Raw genomic sequence first — 6,214 nt, 5'->3', positions numbered from 1 at the left:
AAAAACATGTTTTCAGAAAGGTTTGATGAGGACACCAGGGCTGCTCCAGCTCTGCAAACACCCAACACAAGCAGTCAGTGGACACAAGTTCCTGCATAGGGTCTGAATCTGCTCGATTACATGATGGAATGTGTGTCTCATCTTCTGGCTGACAGTATTAAATGTTTTCTGCCTATAGCGTTGAGCTCGCAATTAATCACCACTACAAGGAAGCCAGAAGATTCTGACACGTCAAGTCACAAATAATGTATTTATAGCATTATTAGCATCTTGATTACTGGAGGTTGAACTAAAAAACATTTAATTAAGTCATTTAACCTGACAGATGAATGTGACAGTACGTGATACAATTTACTTGAAATTTCTAAACGATCATAAAACTTCTGCTCCACATCCTGCTCCACCAAAAAAATAAAAAAATAAAACAGTTCCACACCCTCTACAGTGTTATTTTATTTTATTTAATGAAATGATACCATGCTAACAGTTGCCCTATTACTCCAAATTAATTGTACATAATCTCTTTAAATCAACTCATAGTACAGAAGAATTACAAATACAGTAATAACACCTTAAGACAAATGACTCTTATGCTGCATGAGTCAAAACCCAACCCCAAAACCAAAACAACTTGTGTCCGTGTTGTCTCATCCTTATTGGCAGCACCATAAGGAAATAAAGACACGACTAGCATTTCTGCCGATGTCTGGTATTAATTTGCTGTTCTGGTAGAACATCTCCAAAAATGCTGCATTTTACATTTTCTCTTGATCAATAATTAACTTTTGCAACCTTTCTTTACACGTTTCCAAAATTAGATGCTGAGATGTGACTGGTGACTTGTGAAGACCAAATGGCTTCCAAATAAATTCAAACAAACCATAAGGAGTCCTGATACCGTTTTTTTGCAACTACCACTTGATTCCATGCACATACAACATCTGTGGTGAAGAAACAAACAAATACATTTTGGCCACTCTGGGCGCTCCAGCTCCGCAAGACACAAAGGTTCAGACACAAGTATAAAAGCTGTGGCAGATTGCCGGGGTCATTACTTGGCCGGGGTGCCTAAAAGGACCGGAAGGTGGCAGGAATAGCTTCCGGGCCACGAGGGGGCAACCGCCCTGGAGCAAGAGAGGACCACGGGAGAAGAACAAAAAGCTTCTGGCCTGTTGGGACCTGTGGCCACCGCCAGGGGGCGCCTCAAGCCTCGTAGGACTCGAAAAGAGTTACTTCCGCCACACTCGGCAAGATGACGGAGGAACCTGCCAGGGACACCCGGAGTGCTTCCGGGGCAAAGGGCAGCACTTCCGCCACACCAGGAAGTGCTGCTGGATGGACGTCATCAGACACCTGGAGCACATCCGGGCAGGGACAAAAGGCGCCGCCTTCCTACAGTCTGAGAGCCAGAGTCGGGAGTGGGAGCAGGACGAAGCTCCCAGGAAGAGAATAGAGGAGGCCAAGGACTGAGACAGAGAGATATTGGGGTGATTATTGCTGTGTGCATTGTGTGTAGTGTTGGGACTGGATTTATTTATGATTAATAAATGTGTGCAATTTATAAAGAGGTGGAAATTTATATTCCGACTGGTAGTGTCCGGGCAAATCTCACAAAGCACAAAGAGATTTTACTGTGGGAAACTCTTCTCTGTAAGCATTTCCCACAAGGACAGTTAAGCACAATACAGTAGCACACAGCCTTGCTTTGTCTTATCTCTCTCTGTCTCAGTCACTGCCTCCACTCCTCCATGCAAGCGTTGTCTTCCTTCCTCCTGACACAGGCTCCTCGAGTTATGGTAGGCAGTTCCTTTTATATTATCCCTGGAAGTACAGACGCTGTCACCAAGGCTTGGTCCTCCTTGATCGAGGGTGTTGTTATTGACCAGTTTCTCTGAATGTTCTGTACGCATGGGTCAGAGTTTCTGTAAATAGACACATGTTCCCCGATTAAGTTTTCTTTTATAAATTCCAACATTTGTGAGGCACAATTGGAGCCTTCTTTTGTGCGTATGCAAGCTTTATAAATAAGTTCCCAGATCCATGGATTTAGTGGTAGGGCCAGAAATTGATCACTTCCTGGTTAGGTTGCCTGCAAGAAGGTATATAATGTTTGAAAGACCCTGTAACCAGTAGGGGGCACCACTGAGCCCCAAACCCCAGACCCGACACAGTTATCTGTTCAAATAAAGGATTTTTAATCCACCAAGCATCTTACACAATAAAGCACAGCCAATAATCCTAAGAAACAATTAACCTCATTCTTCTCCCTCTTCCTCCAGTTGAGTGCCGCCTGACTCTGATTCCTCGAGGTAAGGCAGTGGGATCTGTTTATGGTGGAGCTAGAAAGGTTTGCAGTGACCTGGCATGACTTGTGGGGAGCACTTATTGGTGGGCAAGTAGGACAGTCTCCCCCTGACAGTGCATCCTTGCAGCACCCAGGGACCCCAACTGGGCTGCACTTCCGGACACCACTTTCCATGAAACCTTGCAGGTGCCCAAGCTGGGACCCCTCCAGAATTCCACTGTCATCTAACATATGGGGGTTGGAACTGCTCCTGGCCCCCGACCACTGCTTGTCTATCCCCTGTTACCTTCCATCTTGGTAGGAGGTCATGTTGTTGTCCAGTCGGGATGCCCGGTTGTCCTCCATGGCACTCACAACCTGAAACACCCATTGACCTTGGGTTACATCATGGATGATGCCTCCCAGTGAAGAATATTCAAGAATAAGTGCATTCCTAACAAGCCATCTACAACAATTGAACAATCCCACTCCTTTAAGTTCAAAGTTCTTCTGAAACAAAATTGTGATTTTTACAATGTCCAGAACATTACCTTGTCAATATGAGAGGTTCTTACCCATGAGTTAAATTCTTTCTGTGGAAGAGATCCACTCTAACTACACAGAATAAAATTTCTCAGCTGAAACCCTCCACCTGCGTCCTTGAGCAGTCCAACAGGTTTTTCCAAAGAAATCCCCTAATTGATAGTGTCCTTGACATTGTGAACTCTTCATTAGATACAGCGGTCTTTTCTGACTGTCTAAAGGCTGTAGTTGTGTTGCCTCCTGCCAAAGAGAAATAATCTCAACTTCTGTCTTTGACAAATTTAGACCAATTTCTAACTTGCCTTTCTTAAGTTTAAATTTCAAAAAAAGGGAGTTTTTAAGCAGTGTGGTGGATTGCCGGCTTCTTACTCCGGCCCTCACCCCCCGACTGCCAGGAGGAGCTCTCCCAACAGCGTGGACGTGCCCCGAGTTCCAGTAGGGCCTCATGGACTATGTAGTTTTTATACGCAGCCCTGCTGGATACCTTGGTGGCCACCAGGAGTCGCTATAAGGGGACTCGGAGGCTCGTATGTGCCCTATAACCCGGGAGTACGTCATGGTCACATGACGGGAAGAAACGACGTGCTCCCGGGGTGAAGAAAAGGACTGATTACCCTGACCCGGAAGGAATAAGGACTTGTGGGGTTTGAACAGGAACCACTTCCGGGTCAGGGGGTATAAAGGACTCCGGGGAAAGCTCAGACACAGAGCTGAGCTGGGAGGTAGGGTGGCGAAGTGTCTGGGCGAGGAGGAGAGAGTTTTGTATTGTTGAGAATTATTATATGAGTAGTGTGGTGTGTAGAGTGCTTGGTGCACAGTATCTCTATATATAATATTCATTTGGATCTTGATCTTTGTTTGTCCGCGAATGAATTAGAAGAAGAAGCACTAGATGGCAGTAGAGAGACAGCTAAAACATAGGCATTGCATTAAGAATCTCCTCCAGGCTTATACTACTGAAGACTGTAGTACTCCAGTCACACCTCAAAACACAGACATTCAAACTAAACAAATTGTTGTGCTTTAAATTAACTAATCTTTTTATATAATCTTCATTTGGATCTTGATCTTTGTTTGTCCGCGAATTCATGTTCCCCTGACACTGCCTTGGTTGTTACTTTTGTTTACAAACACTGTCGATACCACTCTTTGTGTTTAGATCTGGCGTCGACACCTGCTTCGTTGTCGAGACTGTGGTTTTTTGTGTTTTTATCGACCATCGTTGGCAGCACTTCGTCCAAATCGAATGTTCACCCACTTCTTGGAGTCGGCAGTCAGAGTACATAAGTCGGACACACTTCTGTGATTTTCCATCAGTCGGCGTTTGGAGTTCAAGAAAGAAGCATTGCTTCTTCCTTACCCTTTGGATTGCCACAAAGCAACCTGCGAGATTGGAGAAAAGTTGAGAAGAGATCGTGAGAGGAAACGACAGCGTCGTGAAAACGAGACGGACTGTGAACAGAGAGAAGCAGAAATGCTCCTCCACCACCACATAATTACTATTCGGACAGTGATTCAGAGTAGGCCGTTCTTATTGAATCAATGTCCAAAGGTTTTGTTTTGTAATTTTGTTTCCCTTATAAAAAATCGTAATGCTGTGCGACGAAGGGCCCAGTTCACGACTGGCAGCTGCGTTTAAACAGGGAGCCCTTAACAGACAACTTTAACACGCGCAACGTAGTTGGGCGCACATGGCTAGTTATTATTTAATAAATAATAATTACACTTTTATCCGGTGTTTGGAGTGGTACCTGAGGGTCCAAGAGGTGGAGCAAAGCCTTATCTGCTACAGCAGCTAAATCATTCTTTGATTAGACATTCTATTCTTGACAAGTTTCACTCAGGTTTTAGAACAAACCACAGTCCAGAGACTGCTCTGGTTAAACCAGTAAATGAGTTGTGGATTATTAATATAAGGCCGTATGTCTGTTCTTGTTCTCTTAGACTTAAGTGCAGAATTTGACACCACAGACCACAGCATTCTTATAAATCACCTTAGACAATGGGAGGGCCTCTCCGGCAAAGTCTTAAAATGGTTTCAGTTGTACTTAACAGGTAGAAAATTCTTTGTTAGTTGCGGTGATTGTATTTCAGAGGTAAATGATATTGTTTATGGTGTACCACAAGGATCTATTCTGGTTCCACTGCTCTTTTCAATCTCCATTCTTCCGTTAGATCAGATTATCTCAAAGCACAAGGTGAGTTACCACAGCTATGCAGATGACACGCGGCTTTATTTATCGATAGCGCCTGATGACCCTGACTCTCTTGGCTCTCTGATCCAATGTCTTTGCAATTTTCAAATTGGATGAGTAGTAACTTTCTCATACTAAATAAGGAAAAAGCAGAAGTCTTAAGGACTGGCAAATGTGGAAACAGTGAGGATATTAGAAATAAATTTGATTCCTCAGGTTTAAAAGTCAAGGTGGAGGTAAAGAATTTAGAAGTAATCATGGGCTCTGACCTAAACTCTAAATTGTATATTAACCAGATTTCGAGGACTGCATTTTTTCATTTAAGGAATTGTGACCTGCACGGGGCGCACTAGCTGCCCAAACCCAACACAGAAAGACGCCAGGCACAAGTTCCAGCACAACATACATTTTATTTCAGTGTTCGCTCCCCACAGCGGCACAGTACAAAGCATAGCACCAATAAGTACAGCACATGTTCTTTCTTTGCTGTCTCTTCTTCCTTTCTCTCTCTCTCTCTCTCTCATTCACCTCCAAGCCTCTTCCGGCAATCGTCATCCTCGCCCTCCTGACTTTGACTCCCGGACTGAAGGCAGGCGGCTCATATAAAGATGCACCTAGGAGTACTCCGGGTGGCTCATTAGGGAGGTCCAGAATCACTCCCAGGTGCAGTGGTAGCCCAACATAATAGGGCTCTGCAGTCTCTGCAACTCACCCTGGTGGCAACCACTGAACCCAACAGGGCTGCAGCGAATTCCAAGTCCCAGCATGCACTGTGGGAATCTGTGGTGCTCCAACAACCCAGGAGAGCTGGCCTTTACAATCCCAGGGGAGATAATGTCCTGAACACTCTCTCTCCCCCGGTTCTTGTTTCCAGCTGGCATTCTGGCCGGGCAGGGCTCCTGGCCATCCACGACAGAATATAGCAAAAGTTAGACATCTAAAACTTTACAACATGGCAAAAAATAAGTTCATGCTTTTGTTTTTAATCAACTAGATTACTGTAATGCACTCCTAACAGGACTACCTAGAAAAGACACCAATCGGTTGCAATTAGTGCAGAATGCAGCAGCCAGAATCTTAACTAGAAAAAGAAAATCTGAGCACATCACACCAGTCTTAGCATCATTACATTGGTTCCCCGTGTCATTTAGAACTGACTTTAAAAGACTATTAATGGTGTATAAAACCTTAA

Source organism: Erpetoichthys calabaricus, chromosome 14, assembly GCF_900747795.2.
Source record: "Erpetoichthys calabaricus chromosome 14, fErpCal1.3, whole genome shotgun sequence".
Taxonomy (NCBI): Eukaryota; Metazoa; Chordata; class Cladistia; order Polypteriformes; family Polypteridae; genus Erpetoichthys; species Erpetoichthys calabaricus.
Note: the sequence above shows the minus strand (reverse complement) of the source record.